This window comes from Muntiacus reevesi, chromosome 1 (assembly GCF_963930625.1).
Source record: "Muntiacus reevesi chromosome 1, mMunRee1.1, whole genome shotgun sequence".
NCBI lineage: Eukaryota > Metazoa > Chordata > Mammalia > Artiodactyla > Cervidae > Muntiacus > Muntiacus reevesi.
In genome coordinates this window covers 110,066,026-110,087,134 of record NC_089249.1, presented here as the reverse complement: position 1 = coordinate 110,087,134, position 21,109 = coordinate 110,066,026, and positions in this window count along the sequence as shown.

Sequence of the window (21,109 nt, the reverse complement as noted above, 5' to 3'; positions counted from 1 at the left end):
TTCTCTGAGCAACATTTCTTTTATTCAATTTAATTTTCAGAGTTTAGTGTCTCAGGGTTTATGGTGATCATTTTGAGCCACTATAAGAATTTTAACTAGTTCTTTGATTTGTTAACACTTTCTTTTCAGTAAATATGCTCAGATATACTATTTACCTTTGGTTCTTTACCTCTGTGCTTTTTTCTATGTGAAACTTTTCCTACTAAGACATACTTTAACCTCCATTTCATAATTTAAGGAAAAGCTGATGCCCTCCCCAATGTTTCTGTCAAGTCCTGGGGTAAGACAGCCTGGGCTTGACACTACCCAGGTCACTCTGTCTTCTTGGGTGGTTACTGCACTTCTCCCAGCCTCTATTTAACAAGAGGCCTTGAGTGGTGTGATTTTGCCCACATCACTTACTTGGTATTGGTTGAGTGGAGACTAGCAGTGGGGTGGTGGTTTCACTGCGGAAACTACAACAACGAAAGACACAGAGTCAACAGTTTCTGTCCCTACAAGTTCTTCGAGCCCCCACCTTACCCTACTTGGCACCAGGCTGTGACCATTATCTTTTTTTTTCTTGACATCGACTTTTTAAAAAATCTTTATTGAGTTTGTTACAGTACTGTGCCAGGTGCTGTGTTGGCTCTTGAGGACACAGAGGTGACAGACCCAGTCACTGGCCTTGCTGAGCTTCATCTGGGGAGTGCTTTCTGGCCCCCACTGAATTCTGAACCCCAAGTCACTCAACACTCTCCAGATAGGCTCTCTGATTTTCTCTCTCTAGGTTTGTACTTACCTGGAATGTGCTTTCCTTCCCTATAGTCACCTGTTGAGTTATTCAAAACGCCAGTCATAAGTCTTACTTCCTTCAAAATGGTTCTCAGATACCCCCAACTGGGATTAATTCATTTGTACTCCAAAGGCCATTTGTACTTCTGTTAGAAGTCATCATGGTACAGAGAAAAGACCATAAACTTTGAAGCTAAAAAACACTAGGTTCAAGACCTATTTCTGTCACTTACTAATGACACAAACTAGAGGAAAACATATAGCTCATCAAAGCCCATTTTTCCATCTGTAAAATGGAGATAATAATATCTAGCGCAGAGATTAAATAATACCTATAGCAATAATATAATGGTACAAAAGTTGGTACATTTTTTAAAATTTATTTATTTATTTTTTTCCAGTGGGTTTTGTCATACATTGATATGAATCAGCCATAGGGTTACACGTATTCCCCATCCTGATTCCCCCCTCCCACCTCCCTCTCCACCCGATTCCTCTGGGTCTTCCCAGCCCACCAGGCCTGAGCACTTGACTCATGCATCCCACCTGAGCTGGTGATCTGTTTCACTATAGATAATATACATGCTGTTCTTTCGAAACATCCCACCCTCACCTTCTCCCACAGAGTTCAAAAGTCTGTTCTGTACTTCTGTGTCTCTTTTTCTGTTTTGCATATAGGGTTATCGTTACCATCTTTCTAAATTCCATATATGTGTGTTAGTATACTGTAATGTTCTTTATCTTTCTGGCTTACTTCACTCTGTATAATGGGCTCCAGTTTCATCCATCTCAATAGAACTGATTCAAATGAATTCTTTTTAATGGCTGAGTAATACTCCATGGTGTATATGTACCACAGCTTCCTTATTCATTCATCTGCTGATGGGCATCTAGGTTGCTTCCATGTCCCGGCTATTATAAACAGTGCTGCGATGAACATTGGGGTGCACGTGTCTCTTTCAGATCTGGATTCCTCAGTGTGTATGCCCAGAAGTGGTATTGCTGAGTCATATGGCAGTTCTATTTCCAGTTTTTTAAGAAATCTCCACACTATTTTCCATAGTGGGTGTACTAGTTTGCATTCCCACCAACAGTGTAAGAGGGTTCCCTTTTCTCCACACCCTCTCCAGCATTTATTGCTTGTAGACTTTTGGATAGCAGCCATCCTGACTGGCGTGTAATGGTACCTCATTGTGGTTTTGATTTGCATTTCTCTGATAATGAGTGATGTTGAGCATCTTTTCATGTGTTTGTTAGTCATGTATATGTCTTCTTTGGAGAAATATCTGTTTAGTTCTTTGGCCCATTTTTTGATTGGGTCATTTATTTTTCTGGAATTGAGCTTCAGGAGTTGCTTGTATATTTTTGAGAGTAATCCTTTGTCTGTTTCTTCATTTGTTATTATTTTCTCCCAATCTGAGGGCTGTCTTTTCACCTTACTTCACAATTTGTATGGAAATACAAAAACCCTCGAATAGCCAAAGTAATCTTGAGAAAGAAGAATGGAACTGGAGGAATCAACCTGCCTGACTTCAGACTCTACTACAAAGCCACAGTCATCAAGACAGTATGGTACTGGCACAAAGACAGAAATATAGATCAATGGAACAACATAGAAAGCCCAGAGATAAATCCACGAACCTATGGACACCTTATCTTTGACAAAGGAGGCAAGGATATAAAATGGAAAAAAGACAATCTCTTTAACAAGTGGTGCTGGGAAAACTGGTCAACCACTTGTAAAAGAATGAAACTAGAACACTTTCTAACACCATACACAAAAATAAACTCAAAATGGATTAAAGATCGAAATGTAAGACCAGAAACTATAAAACTCCTAGAGGAGAACATAGGCAAAACACTCTCCGACATAAATCACAGCAAGATCTTCTATGACCCACCTCCCAGAATATTGGAAATAAAAGCAAAAATAAACAAATGGGACCTAATGAAAATTAAAAGCTTTTGCACAACAAAGGAAACTATAAGTAAGGTGAAAAGTTGGTACATTTTTATGTCATATGTTTATAGAAATGACTGATTACTTTATCCCTTTAGAAGTGTTAAAGGGAAACAGATTCTAACAAATAAAGCCTTTCACCTGGCAATACTGCTTTACCTGTTTTTTTTTTTTTTTTTTTTTTTTTTTTGCTGAATTTCCTCTGACATATTTAATTCCTAATCTGAACCAGCCATTGCACATAATCTCATTTAGCCATCTCCAATCCTGTGAAGTATACAACATCTCCCATATTTGATACCGTTTATTAGCAAGCAGCATTTGTTTCCACCTTCTTCTCTGCTTTTGCTTGTGTTCAAGGGACTGGAAGCTCAGGAACTATAATTCTGAATGTAATTTAAATGCCTCAATAAGATACTGTCAAACTATTTGGGGAAGGGAGGGCAGATAGAATGCATTCTTCCAGACGAGGTATAAGCAGACATGGTGGCTTTAGCAAATATGAGTTTTTGCAGGCCTGGGCAGACTCTCTGTTCTGCTAATAGTGCCCAGACTGGAGGCTACTTTCCCCAAAAGCTCCAGATAGAAGAAATTTGGAGAAGCACTCTTCTTGGCCCATTTTGTGTCACATATCCATCCCTTGACAAGCTACTACTGCCAGGAAAAGAAGTCCTCTAAGAATATAGCAGCTTCCATTCAGATAATGTAGCCACAGAAGATAGAGGTATGATTCCCCAAAATAAGTGGAATAACACAGACAAGGCCACTGAGGAATCATCTTATCCCAAGTCTCCCCAAAATCAGTCTTGTATGCAAGTAGTTTATTTAAAAAGCAATCCCAAAGAGCAAGATTGAGAGTCTGAAAGAGTAAAACATGGAAGGAGAAAAATAACCTCCAAATTCCGTGGTATATTATTGACTTAGCAACCATGCTGGGTAGCTGGTGTGCAATCCTGCCAGTGTGTATTATTATTTTGGCATGCTAACTTGACTGAGGGAAGAGACAGTTTCAAGTTTCTTACCATAACGGCTCTTCACAGATTGGGGAACCAATGTGAGGGTTCTCCTAGCTATTAATACCAACTGTATACACCCCAACTGCATAGTCAGAAACTAGAGAAATAACCACAGGGTAGCTCCAATAGATCCACTGAACCCATCTGAGACAGGCGGAACTCCATTTCTAACCTGGCCTTCCCTATAACCCCTTTCAACGAGAGGATAATGAAGGGGCTGCAGGACCCTTGAGTCAGTATAAACACAGAACCATAGTCCCAATATTCAGCAGTTCTTTAAAAGTCTGAGGATTCCTTTTTTGTTAACCCTGATAAACAATCTTAGATCCCCTTTGGCTAGGATCATGAGAATGTTTATCATATATACTTACAGTAGCATTGCATTGTCTTTCCTCAAGGGGATCCACCTCTCCTTCAATGAGTGAACCTTGGGTCTGTGAAATGACATACTTGGAAGCTGGGTGAGGGACTCTCTTCCGCTGAAGTGAAAGCTGGTGAAGGTTTCCTGTTCACCAGTTTTGGATTTTATTCTTTTTTACAAGTTAAATAACGTTCTGAGTGGTTCTCTACCTGACCTGCCCTCAGAGAATACCATGATTTATGAGTTATTGCTACCAATTCCTGTGGGGGGTGGGATGGTGGTGGTTGTTAACGCAGATTGAATCCTATAACAGATAGCCTAGCTGCCCATTATGGCTTATGTCATCTTTATTCTAAGTGCTGCCATTGATCTCTGCCATTGCAGAATCCTATCAGCACCTAGATATTAGTGATCTCAATTCCTTTGCGATACCTTCTTCTGTCAACCCCATCCTAAATGGGATAGTTATCACCGAGCTTCTTAAATTAGTTGATGCCCCTTAGCAAGCATTCCTGATTGCTTTAGCGAAAGAAGTGTCCTCTCTGTTTTCCCAGGGAAGATTGTCCAGTGCTAGCTTTTCTTGATCACACATAATAAATTTATTCTAATATCTTTACCTCCTTGAATCTTTGGCATTTTTCCTCAATACTATGTCAAGGCAGTTCCAGCATTCCCGTCTCATTTATGTTAACAGTAGGCTCTTAGTGCACAAACTTCAAAGAGTCATATTAGCAGCACCACGTGAGATGGGTTTCTTGTGTCCTTGCCAGAACACTGAGCTCTAAGTCATGGAGGAGTGCTCCCATGTCAATAAACTATACTCCACCTAGCTTTATTTCCCCACCAACCACCACCATCCCTGATCCAGTATCCTCAAGATCCTTGTACACGTGTCCTCCTGAAATATTCATATTCACCAGGTCCTGAAATTTCTTTGGCATGTAGGCTACTTCCTTCCAAAACAGGAACTGTATTTCTGCCCTGGGACTATGCTGAGTTCTTACCACAGTTACCAGTCTGAAGGCAATGAGGGAACTAGGTCAGATCTTGAGGAAAAAAAGTATAACCTTGAGAGCAATCTGCCTGAGTTGTGACTTTTTTCAAGTGTCTCCAGACAAGGGAATGTTGATTTCATCTACCAAGTTCAAGAACTAGTGAAGAGAGGGTTGGCGCCAGTTGCCACTAAGGAAAAAAGCAGTCTATCCCATTTACTATCGATCTGTGAGAAGTTGGTTCTGCTCCACAGTACACTGGGGCATGGACATCTTATAATCCTGGTAAGATCTGTACCATGTGGGAAGTTAAAAAAAGAATATAGGACTTCCTTGGTGGTCCAGTGGTTAAGAATCGTCATGCCGATGCAGGAGACATGGGTTCAGTCCCTGGTCCAGGAAGATTCCACCTGCCATAGGGGCAACTAAGCCCACGTGCCACAACTACTGAGCTCATGTGTCCTAGGGCCAGTGCTCCGCAACAAGAGAAGCCCGCACACCTCAACTAGAGAGTAGCCCTTGATCGCCACAACTACAGAAAGTCCACACAGCAACTAAGACTCTGCACAGCCAAAATAAATAATATCATAAAATAAATTTAAGAAAAGACTCCATTTAAAAAAAGAATATAAGATCCTAACATAACAAAGTTAATACATATAATCAAGCTTATTAAATACTGCACAAAAGAGAAGACACTAAACTGGTAGGACAAGAAATATACTTTGCAGTACAGTGCAGTTGCAGTGCACTATATTCAGACATGGTATAGCCTTAGGTCAGGACACAGAATCAAGGTAAAGACCCTGAGTAAGCAGAAGAGTTTGACTGCATTTTTTACATTTTGGTTAAAGACAGATTCTTGGAACTGTACCTTCAGTGCTTTTCACTGAAATTATATTCAAAGTTTCTTTGTCTCTGACACAGCACTTTTAGAAGCCATCCCTCTTAATAAGCCCTCTAATCTATATTAACTCCCAACCATGTAGGGGAGGCAATGTGATTGTGGATGTCTAGGTAAACAGGTGAGCAGCCATGAATAAAATTTAGTGAATTTAGAAATCTGTGTATATGGTAATTTGCTTGAAGTCATTTAAAATCTAGCTTAAAGAAGAATTTGTATACACCATTTGTATTTTAACTGAAAGCATTCAGGCCCGAGGAATTTGCTGAATTTGCCTGAAAACATTCTTCTCAATATTTAGTTGTATTGCAAGCAGTTTAAGAAAAGCTTTTTGGACTTACTGTTTGAGGAACATTTATGCCCTCCACAGAAAAAAAAAATCAGTATTGTGATACTATCTTAAGCCTTTCCCTGTTAGGAGGGAATCAACTCCCTACTGTGTGACACTGGGGTAGGGCTTACCCAGGTAATTCCATTTTTTACTTGGAGTAGGAATGGGGTGAAATAAGCTTTAAGTTACTGAGTTTGTAACAAAGAGGGGAGCCAAGACAGTACCTTGGACAAAGATGGGTTATGGTAAAGGTTTAGAACATTTACAGCCTAATAACCAACAAAGACCCATTGGATAACACGTGAAACTCTACTCAATGTTGTATGCCAGCCTGGATGGGAGGAGTGTTTGTGGGAGAGTGGATGCACGTGTATGTATGACTGAGTCCCTTAGCTGTTCACCTGAAACCGCTACGACATTGTCAATCGGCCATATCCCAGAAGAAAATAAAAAGTTTAAAGTTTGGAAAAAAAAGAATCAAGGGAACATTTTGTCAGGCACTTCACATCCCATAGCACAGAAATTTAGAACTCTTGTACCTCACAGGGTCTAAAGAATTTTGGAGCTCAGAGGGAATAAAAAGATCATCTTGATCAATATCTTCACCTGTCAGACAAGTAAACAAGGCCAGAGAGATTAAACGAACTGAACAAAATCACAAACAGGTTAACTGTAGGGTTAGAATTATAACCTAAGTCTCCTTACTCCTGGTCCTTTGTTCTGCTATACCTTGTCGACTTTAATGATATAATGTCCAGTTATTTTATCAGCACAAGGAAGTCTATTTGGGAATTAAAAGAGGAATTGCAATTTGGGATATGAGAACTATGGCAGATCATAGCAAATCCAGAGAACAAGGAAAGGAAGCTTGCTTTTACAGAGGAAAGGGAGAAGCTGGGAAAGACTGTATAACGAGGGTCCACTACAGGAAACTGGGAGTAAAAAGTTAGACGCTTCTGATTCGTTGGTCTGCTATAGTCTATGATTGACCGGGCTGTTTTTGGGCAGAGAGAAGTTTTCTTCTTCCTGCTGGGTAGTCAAATAGGCAACATTTTCCTGTCAGAGATGTAAATGTACATCTCTTCATGATTGGAGTAATTTATGATGGCTGAGCATGAGAGTTAACCCTGCAGGCCTGTCCCAACTCTAATTTTAGCTAAAATTTCTTGAATTAATTCTACATTCCCTCCTTTTGGTCAAGATCTTTCCTCTAAGGATTGCAGATCAAATCAGGACCTCCACAGGTACTGATTTGTCCCCTTGGTGCCAGGAGGGACCTTGTCTGCTTGTCATGTCCCATATCAAAGAGAAAGTACACAAATCAGAAGCCGTATGAAGCTGGAAAGTAGTAGGGAAAACTCTCATGCATTTTTTGGTTAAAAACCCATTTTAAGTCAAGGTTGTTAAGTGGGAGAAATTATCTCAAAGCAATGAGCTAGCACCTTCTTATGTTAGGCAAGTCATTTTTATAAAGGCCTGACAAGCAATAAATACAGAACTTAACAAGTATACAGAGCAGAATTTTAAACCACATAATAAACCCAGTTTGCAAGATGGTTCTATACCAGGAACCCAGACCTGAAGATAGCCAGGTGAATAAACTAAAAGACAGAGGGTTGTCTGGTAAAAGTTGCTGTGACCAGTGTGTTTGCAGGTCACAAGAGAGCCTCAGTTTTGTGTAATTGAGTCTCTCCTACTTCAGAGGCTTTTACCAAGCACAGCAAGAGGTGTTTGCTATTGCACGGATCCCTCCTTGCTCAGCAGATGTGTAATCAAGGACTATGTGATTATCCAAAACCACGTTGGCCAGGGATTTAAGTGACCATTGCTGAGCTAAAACTCTGTCTACAGAATCAACTAACTTTCTAATGTCAGGAGAGGCTCCTGACCATTTGTTTATTTGCACTCCAAAGCTCTCCCTAGGGAAGCAAAGCCAGAATTACATATACCTCCCAGAAGTTCTCACTTAAGGCAGTTACAGAAGCTCAACTGGACAGATCAATGAGAGGCTTCTGTTCAGTTATGTAGGGAGAATAGGACAGTGAAAACAACAAAGGCACCCTGACCTTGTATTCTCTAGCTACCAACCAAGGCAAAGGATTGCTCAAGCATAGAGGCCGTTTCTCAAACTTCCATATGTGAAAATAAAACCAGCTGGTGTACTTAAGATACCCATGCAAGAGATAGTACCTATGGATCTATTCGTTGGTATAGAGACATTAGCATTAATTAACAAAGCCTTAGACATTATATTGTTACATGCTGAGAGGTTACCTAATGTGTATAAAAATTCAACAAATTTATAAATCATCCAACTTGCATTTCCAACTCTGGAGAAACTTCCATATAAATATTCAAAAGATCTTGTTTACCCATTCTAGAACTGGGTCCAGTTGAAGCAATTTAGGCAGTCACTGACTCTATAAAATGGACCCACAGAACAATCTGGGCAGACAACAGCCTCTGGAACCTCAGTGAAATTATTTCTAGGATGAACCAAAGGGTCATTGCAATCTTGGACAGACTGAACCAAAGGGTCATTGCTATCTTGGATAGACTGAAGTTTTCAATGGCAGATCCAGCAATTGGAGAGCTTTCCTTCTTTTGTGAGGAATTGGGAAATATGGACCAAGGCATTGTCCTTCCATGGAAGAATGAGAAAATTACCTTATTTCTCTCAGTACTGAAAGAAAAGTATACAGGCCTGGCACAGACATCTTGGGAAAGCTACCAGCCTCAGATGTCTTCTGCATCAGACCCTAGTGAGCTTTATCTTCAGGTTGCCATACAATATGTAGGTCCAGTTTGGGGTTTGGTGCCTCCTTAGGTTAAAGCATGTGCAAACGCTAGGAGTCTACCCCCTGGCCTTTTGGTGTCACAGGGGTTAGTTAATGGGACCTGATAGTTGCCCTTCAGGCTGGAGGGAGTCCTTTTGGAGGTGCCTTTTCCAGTACACTAAATCTCTGGGTTGTAGTGTGTGATGTCTGGGGTCTTTGTCTTCTGGGTGCATAATGAAAAAGAGTGCTCTACCAGAACAAGGCTGTTTCTAGTAGAAGCAATTTAGGCCTTTACAGTGTAGACATCTGTCTCCCTTTATCAGTTGTGGATCAAAAGATGCAGTAACTAGGTGTGTTGGGCATTCCATTACAAGGAGAACAGCCTGCCATTGAACCTACACAAATACTTACATTATCATGAGAAAAAAGAATATTTAGTACGCCCTTCAGAACACTTTGAGAGATCAAGTAGGGAGAAAAAAAATAATTGTTTCAACCTTTGTTGTGAAGACATCATTTATCTAATTGCTGTAAGTTATAGGTAGCTTAGAGGAGAGGACAAAAAGGGATCCTTTACATCTGAAACATAAAACACTAAGGCAACTAGTTTTCCACTGGAGTTTTAGAAATTCTTATCCAATTCAGTGTTATAATCTTAAACTTATCCAAAAAAACCCTGTATTATGGAGTACCTATCAGAATCCTTTCCACAAAGTTTTTTGAAGATGAAACACATTTTGCAAAAACACCAGAGTGAAGTAGTAACTTCCCATAAATGACAAAAAGACTTGAAGATGACCATTATTAAAGATCTGTTGAGATTTCACTATAATGAGATTGACAAGGGGATCTGCTTATTTCTGTGACATATGTTTTAAAATATGGCCAATAAAAGTGTATCAGGACAACTTAGAGTTTTAGAGATTTCACACAACTTTGGAACACATATATTGATATGTACCTATACAAATAAAAGTTAACATCCCCTGGAGAAAATGACAACCCACTCCAGTATTCTTGACTGGAGAATCCCATGGACAGAGGAGCCTGATGGGCTACAGTCCATGGGGTCAAAAAAGAGTCAGACACAACTTAGCAACTAAACAACAACAACAACCCTAGCTAGATTATGTGAACTTGAAAAGCCTTTGGGGTTAGTTTCTGTAACATTTCTTTACTTCATATAACTGTTTGCTTGTTTTTAAGTCAATTAAATAGAACTCTTTACAAATAAATTTTAGCAATACCATCCAGAGATAAAGAATACCACATGTCAATAATACCTCAGTTCAGTTCAGTCGCTCAGTCTTGTCCGACTCTTTGCGACCCCATGAATCACAGCATGCCAGGCCTCCCTGTCCATCACAAACTCCCGGAGTTTACTCAAACACATGGCCATCGAGTCGGTGATGCCATACAGCCATCTCATCCTCTGTCGTCCCCTTCTCTTCCTGCCCCCAACCCCTCCCAGCATCAGGGTCTTTTCCAATGAGTTAACTCTTCGCATGAGGTGGCCAAAATACTGGAGTTTCAGCTTCAGCATCAGTCCTTCCAATGAATATCCAGGACTGATCTCCTTTAGGATGGACTGGTTGGATCTCCTTGTAGTCCAAGTGACTCTCAAGAGTCTTCTCCAACACCACAGTTTGAAAACATCAATTCTTCAGCGCTCAGCTTTCTTCACAGTCCAACTCTCACATCCATACATGACCAAAAACCTAGGTGTATATGAACATATGCTCAGTTGTTTCAGTCATGTCCAAATCTGCAAGCGTATGGACTATATCAGAATCACATGACTTTATCAATGGATATAGCAGAAAAAGCATTTGACAAAATCCATCACCATTCATGATTAAAAACTCAATAAACAAAGAATAGAAGTGAATTTCCTCAACTTGGTTTTTTAAAAATATCTACAAAAATCTACAACTAATATATCTTCAGCTAGTATCACATCTAACGGGAAAAGTTTGATGTTTTCCCATTAAGATCACAAACAAGGCAAAATGTCTTTCTCTGCTTTTCAGTATCATACTGGAAGTCTTAGATAATACAAAAGGGAAAGAAAAAATATACATGCAGATTGAAAAGGAAGAAGTAAACTTGTGTTAATTTGTAGACAACATGATTATGTATTAATACAAAGTCCACCAGAATTTACAAAACAAGCAAACAACTGGAACTAATGAAAGATACAGCAAAGTTGCAGAATACAAGGTTAATACACAAAAGTCTATTGTCTTCCTATAACAGCATCAACGAACAACTGAAATTTGAAATTAAAAGATGCTATCATTTACATTAGCACTAAATGAAATGGACATAAGATATGTATAAGACTTGAGGGAAAACAACAAAACAGATGAAAGATATTAAAGAAGGAATAAATAAATGGAGATGCACTTCCATGTTCAGAGATAGGGAGGCTCAATATTTAAGATGTCAGTTGATTATTACATTCAACTTGAGTCACAGATTCATAAATTTAATAAATAAATTCAACACAATCCCAGCCAAAATCCCTGAAACTTATTTTATGGATACTGACAAACTAATTCTCAAGTTTATATGAAGAAGAAAAAGGCTCAGAACAGCCAACACAGTATGGAAGAACAACAAAGTTAGAAGACTGATGTTTCCCCCGCCAGGCTCCTCTGTCCACCGCATTCTCCAGGCAAGAATACTGGGGTGGGTTGCCATGTCCTTTCTCCAGGGGATCTTCCTGATCTGGGGATTGAACCTGCATCTGCCTGTGACTCTTGCATTGCAGATGGCTTCTTTACCCACTGAGTCACCTGGGAAGCCCATATGTGTGTATGTATACAGACAAACATGAGCATACAGACAGATGCAAACAGGAACCTCATAGCTTTGTTTTAAATTTTAGTCCTGTCTCAGATACAAACTCAGAGGAATAGTTGGATACAAGTTGTGTTTCTGGCAGATGGACTAAGTTTACTTGCCCAGGTGATCAAAGTTTTTGTTTGTGTTTGTATGCTGTAAGGATCCTTTTAGAGCTATTTTGGAATCAATTTGTCTGTCGGAAAGTTGTGCATAAAAATTACAAAGTGGATTCCATTGTCTCTTCTCTTTTAACAGTGCCTCTTAAGTGGACTTATTTAAAACAGTTTCCCCCTCTGAAACAGAATGGGTATCTTGCTTAAAGGCTTCAACAAACAGACTGCCAGAAACAGAAAGCAAGTTTTCTCCCAGAAGTTCTGGAGTATATTTGTCTACTATGAAGAATCAAGGGCAATTGCAATTTTAATCTTTCCTTCTAGTTGTTTACTTGCTCCAGTTAACTTAGAAACAGAATTGAGGGTTTTGGATTTGGATTCTTAGAGGGTCTGATTTGAAGGTGTCAAGTTTTCACACAGGAGGAGAGAGGAAGATGCTATCAGGCAGAGTTTGAGCACAAGATGCTTTATGGAGAAGACACACAAGATGTCACCTGAAACAAAGAGGCTGGGGAAGAGGACTATGAAGAGCATGAGGCTTTGAACGTCATTTCGGTCTTTTCTAGCTTTTTAGTTGTTTTTCACCAGTTTAGAAACTATCTCACAAGCAGGTATGAGAGCCCCAAACCACGTCCAGATAGCACTCTGTTGTGGCGAAAGAGTTCCCAGTCACTATCTAACCAGCCTCCACTCTGCCAAGTTCATGGCCCTTTCAGGATGGAACCAGATGGAAAGCTGGCCCTGGGAAGGGAGACAAGCTGCTTCAGAAGGTGTATGAGGTTGCATGTGGTGATTGCAATTCCATTTCCTCTCTGAATCTGAGATTTCTCTCTCTCTCTCTGTGTGTGTGTGTGTGTGTGTGTGTGTGTAAGGAGGTGGGGGAGAGCAGAAGTAAGCACTTTAATGTCTCTATGTCCATTGCCATCTCCTTATTTGTGTCAATGTCAGGTCCTATACCTGGGAAACCCAGTAGCCATTAGAAGTGAATCTCAGGTATTTGCGGCAAATACTAACCTCTCTCACATTATTCCTGCCTAGACTTTCTTTGTTCTTGGCTCCTGTGTCTACTCAGTTACTACTCTTTTCATGTTGTGGTTAAGAGCTCAAACTCTGAGGTCACATAAACTAAGTTCCAATTTGGCTTCCCAGTTACAGTGTGATATTTGGCAAGTATCCTTAATGTCCCTAAGCTTTAGTTTCCTTAGAAGTAAATGAAATGAGCTGTGTGCCTATAAGTGAAAGCTCCAATAATTATTCAGTCTTTCCCTGATAGCTCAGTTGGTAAAGAATCCACCTGCAATGCAAGAGACACGGGTTTGATTCCTGAGTGGGGAAGATCTGCTAGAAAAGGAAGAGGCTACCCACTCCAGTATTCTTGGACTTCCCTTGTGGCTCAGTTGGTAAAGAATTCACCTACAATGTGGGAGACCTGGATTCGATCCCTGACTAGGGAAGATCCCCTGGAGAAGAGAAAGGCTGCCCACTCCAGTATTCCGGCCTAGAGAATTCCATGGACTGTATAGTCCACGGGGTCGCAAAGACTCAGACACGACTGAGTGACTTTCACTTCACTCCCCTTTTTAACTCTCAAACCTGACAACAGAATCTTGATGGTAGACTTCAACAGTCTTCCTTTACCAGGACACCGACTGCAGTTATTCTCAAGGGTTGCTTCCTCATGCAACCTCATTCTCTGGGGCACCATAAGAAGTTCAGCCGTAAAGTCAGTGCCTGCCTTGGTATAGCAGGCAGCTCCTCTGCATCTCCCTTCCTTTCTCCTTTCCTTCTCACTTTATATACTTCCTAGTGTGGATAGAAGTTTGTCTTTTTTTCTACCATTTTATTCCTTTATAGAAGAACAGCTTCATGTAAACTCTTCTTAATTTTATATGTACATGAATATAGCGTTATACATTTCTGTCTCTGAAAAAACAACAACTGAAAATGGCATTAAATCACTTTGTACTAATGCTTATGTTTTTCTATGTGTCTATTGGTCTGGATAGGAATGAAATGATCCCCCAGCCTGGGACTTGATGGTCTCCTGAGATTCTTTTAGCAATATGAAAAGCAAGCAATGACAAAATAATGAATTCCATGATGTGTAAGGTATGTGCACAGGTTTTGTTGATGAGTCCGAGATATAGTTGGCTGGTATTCCAAGAAAAAAAAAAGATATAGTGGCCTTTATTTCTTTACATTTAATTTTTTTTCAGGATTTTTAAAAATACTAGTTTCTTTTTTGATTTCTGGGTTCAACAATAGATACAGTTCCTGATCAGATGTGCATATTTTTATATCAACAGTGAATGCATTTTATCATGGCATTTTTTTAAACTTTTAATTTTGAAACAATTTAGATTTAGAGATGTTACAAAGATAGTACAAAGACAAGGTACACTGTGCACAGATAAGTTACAAAGACAGTATGGAGAATTATTGCATGTTTTATCTGTCTTCCCCTTGTGTTATTACATTTGTGTTGTATTTATCAAAGCCTGAGAAATCAACTTTGGTGCAGCATTATTAACAAAATCATGGATTGTGTTTGAACTTCACCACTTTCCTCACTTACGCTTTTTCTGCTCCTGTATTCAGCGGGATTCCACATTGCATTCAGTCACCGTATCTCCTTAGTCTCCTCCAACCTGTGATGAGTCTTTCTTTGTGTTTCATGAACTTGACACTTTGGAAGAGAACTGACCAGATATTTTGTAGAAGGTCCCTCAATTTGAGTTTGTCTAATGTTTCCTCATGATTAGACTGAGGTTGTGGGGTTTTTTAAGAATGTCACACAATAAAGCACCCTTCTCATTGTATCATATCAAAGATTCATGATATCATCATGTACTAATCAACTTATTACTGGTGATCACTTGGTTACGTGGTGTCTGCAGGTTTCTGCACTGTTATTTTTCCTGTTTTCCATGTTGTTTTCATCAGAAGTGAGTTTCTAAGTCCAGTTAACACTCAAGATCTGGGGAAATAAATGACATCTTCTGGAGGGAGGCATATTAAAGAATTTGTGGACATATATTAAAACCACTAAAGCATTTAATAAATTCTGGGGGGAAGATACATTGAGGCTATGCAACTATTCTGTTTCTCCTTAAATTTTCATTCAATAGTTTTAGCATACATCCTTGAATCTTGCCCACAGTAATTACTACTGTGGTGTTCAAATACTGATTTTTCTATTGCCATCATTCCTTCTACATTTATTATTTGGAATTTTGGAATTTTTCTACAAGGGAGAGTTTTCTCTTCTCCATTTTTATCAATTATTTGTATCAATTTGGAACAGATATTTATTTTATTCTTTAAGTTATAGCCCAACACTATTCCTATTAATTTTATTGCTCAGATTCCTCCAAGTATGGTCAATGAAGCTCTTTTTATTTCTGTACCATTTCCATCTACCTATTTATCTATGTTTATAAGTTTATATTGATATTTTTGACTCACCAAATCTCACAGGGTTCATTCTAGCCTTTCCTTTGTTTATTTGTAACTTGCTTTCTCTGGCAATGAAAAACATGATTTCTGTTATCTACAATTTACTTGGTTTTGTTTACCCCTAGTATACTTGAATCAGAATTATATCAGAACCAGTATCAGAATTGCTAAACTGTACTCTTGTGTGCCACACATTTACCAAGTAAAACACGTCAGTGTTTTCATCAGTTCTTTCTGTCTTTAGTCTTACAGTTTCTGGTAAAAACACTCTTTTCCCAAATCATTTAAGCCAGCCCTTCTCCTATCCCCATGCAGTTGTATCATGTATTTTTCATACATTCTTTCCCCTGCCATAACACCTTCTGGTAAAATAATAAGCATTTTATACAATAAAGAATTTAGAAATCAACTTGTCCAAGACGTCTCTATTTTATTTATATATATATACATGTATTTTTATAATTTATAAAATACACACACATTTTTGTTTAATGGAAAAGAAAGGTATAATGTGAAAAACAATTCTCCCCTAGTTGTTTGCATTTGTGAACATGTAAGATCTTGTTTACATCTGTAGTTCCTTTGTCTCCATTGGTAGGTCCTTATTTGGCCCAGTAGTTTATGGTTCCAAGCCCCATCCTCAGAATTAACCTTTATTTCACGTATGAGAAAGCTGAGAACCAGAGATTAAGGCCACACAAGTTTTGTTATGACATAACTTGAGGCGGAACTCAGACTCAATACTCCCAGGTCATTTTTCTTCTTACTTCCTGGTGTTTTGTTCAAAGGCATGTGCTCAGATCAACCTGCAACCCAAATATGGGTGAGTATGAAACAGACAACCAGTAAAACAACGATGAGGTGTTGAGCAGAACGCTTTGACCTCAGCTTCTGTAGCTGCAGATAAAGGGGCAGTCATGTGCTGGAAGGGGGTGATTCTTATTTTCTGTGTTATGTCGTGGAGGGTTGTAAAAAATCTTTATATATGATTATAGCTGTGAGTGCTTGAAAAATGGCATAGATATTTAACATTACGTCCATTTTGCAGTTAAGATTTTGTGAACTAATCCCTTTAGTTATTTGAATAAAATGATCTCCTTCTTGTACAGCTTAAAGACAGATGCCTGGACTGGGTGGAACTCAGCTAGCATGTGTAGTTGCAGCCTTGGTTAGTGCCAAGTGTGGGCAAACCAAGAGAACACACCCTAACAGGCACCTATGAAGACATGCCACTTTTTACATGTGCGAAAAAAAACCCGAGCGGCAAAATCTGGACATCCTCCCAAGTTTAGCAATATACGCATCATTTGAGGTTAACAAACTGGTTAGTTATGTTTTGAAATTAACCATTGATCCCACAGGGAATTCTTAAATATTCTTAAATATTCTAAAGGTTGTTTGAGGAAAGGTTAAGACAAGTTATTTCCCTTCCATATTTTCAGATACCCTAGGTCTTCTTAAGATGAATTATCTCCCTTTCCTATTTTTAGAAAAACCAGGTCTTTTTCAGTACATAATGCTCTTAATACTGGAACAAATTCCAGGGATATTTAACTTCTCTTTCAACATGAAATTTACCTTAAATTATCTTCTTTTAAAAAACAATAATTAATTTGTTTGCTTATTCATTCATATTCATTCACTTAACTGGAGTTACAATTTACAGACCACGAAAGGCACAAATCTTAAGTGTTCAATTTGATGAGTTTTGACATTTGTAAATACCCATGAAACCACCACCTCAATTAATGGAGAATATGTTATCACCTCAGAAAGCTTCTTCATGCTACCTTCTTGTCAATTTTACCCCACTTCCAAATACAACCATTTTCTGACTTCTTTCATACATCTATTTTTGCTATTGCATTTATTATTTTTCTTATTATTGCACTTCACATTCACTGACTCAAGTAGTGCATGTGTGTGTGTGTGCGTGTGTGTGCATGTATCTTCTTTCATCTAGCATTTTGGATATTCATATCACTGTGCTTATCAGTAGTTCTTCCTTTTCCCTGCTGAGGTTCATGATTTGGCTATATTGCAGTCTGTTTACTCATTCTCTTGTCAACGGGCACAGGGGAATTCCAGTTTTAGGATGTTATGAATAAGGTTGCTATGGATATTCTCAAATTAATCTTTAAATTTTCTCTTTTTAAAAACTTCTTTTAACAAATAATTTCAAACTTATCAATAGGAGCAAAAATTAAACTTGCAAACAAAATACTCTTTATCCAGATTTGTCTATTATAACTATATAAATGTTGCTTTTACAGGTGTGTGTGTGTGTTTCCTGAACCATCTGAAGGTCCTTTGCTCAAAAATTACAGACTTTTACTCCTAAAAATTTCAAGAATATGATATTCTCTAATATGTTCATAGTATAGCTACCAATTTCAGTGAATTTAACATCAATGTAATACTCTAATCTATCAATTATATTCCAATTTTGTCAGTTATTAACTCAATAATATCCTTAACTGAGTTGGACCATAAAGAAAGCTGAGTGCCAAAGAATTGATGCTTTTGAATTGCAGTGTTGGAGAAGACTCTTAAGAGTCGCTTGGACTACAAGGAGATCCAACCAGTCCATCCTAAAGGAAATCAATACTGAATATTCATTGAAAGGACTGATGCTGAAGCTGAAACTCCAATAATTTGGGCATCTGATGCAAAGAACTGACTCATTGGATAAGACCCTGATGCTGGGCAAAATTGAAGGCAGGAGGAGAAGGGGGCAGCAGAGGATGAGATGGTTGGATGGCATCACCAATTCAATGGACATGAGTTGGAGCAGGCTCTGGGAGTTGGCGATGGATAGGGAATCCTGGCGTGCTGCAGTTCATGGGGTTGCAAAGAGTCAGACATAATTGAGTGACTAAACTGAACTGAACTGAAGGTCCGTAACAAAGGCCTCTACTTCCCCGATTAAAAAAATTCCCCATTTAGGGTCAGCTATTGCTTTTAATTGTCACCTCTCATGAGGCTTCTTTAATCTGGAATATTTCTAAAGCCTTTTTTTTTCTAAAAGATTTTTCTGAAGTCTTTATGACACTATATATTTGACAAATTGGTACCTCTTCTCTTTTTAAAAAAGTTTTCCTCATTTCAGATTGTTCTAATATTTCCTCACAATTAGATTCATATTATGCAGACCAGAATACTGCATGGGAGATGCTATATCCTTCTCAGAATAGCACAACTAGAATCATGAACTGTTCATCTGTCCAGCATTGGTGATCCTAATTGGGATTTCCTAGTCAAGATGTTTCTAATTTATTCACTATAAAATTACTGTTTTTCTCTAACTAATAGGTGTCTATGGGGAGATAACTTAGAATCAAGAAAATATCCTGTTCCTTATGAAAGTCTCCTCCTAGATGTAGCATCATTGGTGATTCTTACCTGATACAGTCTTTACTGTGATTATTGCAAAATGATCATTTTCCAGCTTGCTAACTCCTTCACACTTACCAGTTGGCTCTCAATATTAAACTATAATCAAGAGCTCTTTCCTCTGCACTTTTATTTATTTATTATAGGTATAAGCTCATTAATTTTTATTTCCTCAATGGCTTACAATTCATTACTTACTTTGGCACACAAATTATTCCAGATTTGGCCGAGTCTCTTCAAAATGGCTGTCGTATTCTTGTTACATTCTTTCCTCCGTGATTTTTGTCATATCACTTTCTTATTTCTGGCATAACTAGATGTTTCAGGTTCATCTAATACCTACTTTGCTCCATCCCTAGTATTAATCATTTCTTTGAGGAGCCCTGGTTCAATTTAGCGGAACGGTACTAAAGACCAAGATTTGGGTATTAGGTATGATCATTGTACCAGTATCTTTGCTTCTTGGTCTTTGCAGTGGACAGAATTAAAAACATAAACATAGATACTTAAATACATATACTTACGTATGCATATTTTGTATGTGTGCTCAGTCACTCAGTCATGTCTGATTCTTTGCAACCCCATGAACTGTATCCCAACATTCTCCTCTATTCATGGACGTAACCTCAGAGAAGGGATACTTCTTCACACGCCTTCCACCCTATTTCCTCCCATTCTTGTGTGCTACCACTTTCATTATTATCCGGTTTCTCCTTCAGTGTTTCTTTTTGTAAAGATAAGCAAAAATATGTATGTATCCTTACTTTTCCTCTTTTGCACATAAAAGGTAATATCCTATATAAGCCGTTCTACTTTTTAAAACAGTCAGATCACCTCAAATTCAGTTCAGTTCAGTTGCTCAGTCGTATCTGACTCTTTGCAACCCCATGAATCACAGCATGCCAGGCCTCCCTGTCCATCATCAACTCCCGAAGTTTACTCAAACTCATGGCCATCGAGTTGGTGATGCCATCCAGCCATCTCATCCTCTGTCGTCCCTTTCTCCTTCTGCCCCCAATCCCTCCCAGCATCAGGGTCTTTTCCAGTGAGTCAACTCTTCACATGAGGTGGCCAAAGAACTGGAGCTTCAACTTCAGCATCAGTCCTTCCAATGAACACCCAGGACTGATAACTTTTAGGATGGACTGGTTGAATCTCCTTGCAGTCCAAGAGACTCTCAAGAGTCTTCTCCAACACCACAGTTCAAAAGCATCAATTTTTCGGCACTCAGCTTTCTTCACAGTCCAACTCTCACATCCATACATAACCACTGGAAAAACCATAGCCTTGACTAGATGGACCTTTGTTGGCAAAGTAATGTCTCTGCTTTTTAATATGCTATGTAGGTTGTTCATAATTTTCCTTCCAAGGAGTAAGCGTCTTTTAATTTCATGGCTGCAATCACCATCTGCAGTGATTTTGGAGCCCCCCAAAATAAAGTTTGACATGGCTTCCACTGTTTCCCCACCTATTTCCCATGAGGTGATGGGACCAGATGCCATGATCTTAGTTTTCTGAATGTTGAGCTTTAAGCCAACTTTTTCACTCTCCTCATTCACTTTCATCAAGAGGTTTTTTTGTTCCTCTTCACTTTCTGCCATAAGGGTGGTGTCATCTGCATATCTGAGGTTATTGATATTTCTCCCGGCAATCTTAATTCCAGCTTGTGCTTCTTCCAGCCCAGCGTTTCTCATAATGAACTCTGTATATAAGTTAAATAAGCAGGGTGACAATATACAGCCTTGATGTACTCCTTTTCCTATATTGAACCAGTCTGTTGTTCCATGTCCAGTTCTAACTGTTGCTTCCTGACCTGCATACAGGTTTCTCAAGAGGCAGGTCAGGTGGTCTGGTATTCCCATCTCTTTCAGAATTTTCCACAGTTTATTGTGATCCACACAGTCGAAGGCTTTGGCATAGTCAGTAAAGCAGAAATAGATGTTTTTCTGGAACTCTCTTGCTTTTTCAATGATCCAGCGGATGTTGGCAATTTGATCCCTGGTTCCTCTGCCTGTTCTAAATCCAGCTTGAAAATCTGGAAGTTCATGGTTCATGTATTGCTGAAGCCTGGCTTGGAGAATTTTGAGCATTACTTTACTAGCGTGTGAGATGAGGGCAATTGTGCGGTAGTTTGAGCATTCTTTGACATTGCCTTTCTTAGGGATTGGAATGAAAACGGACTTTT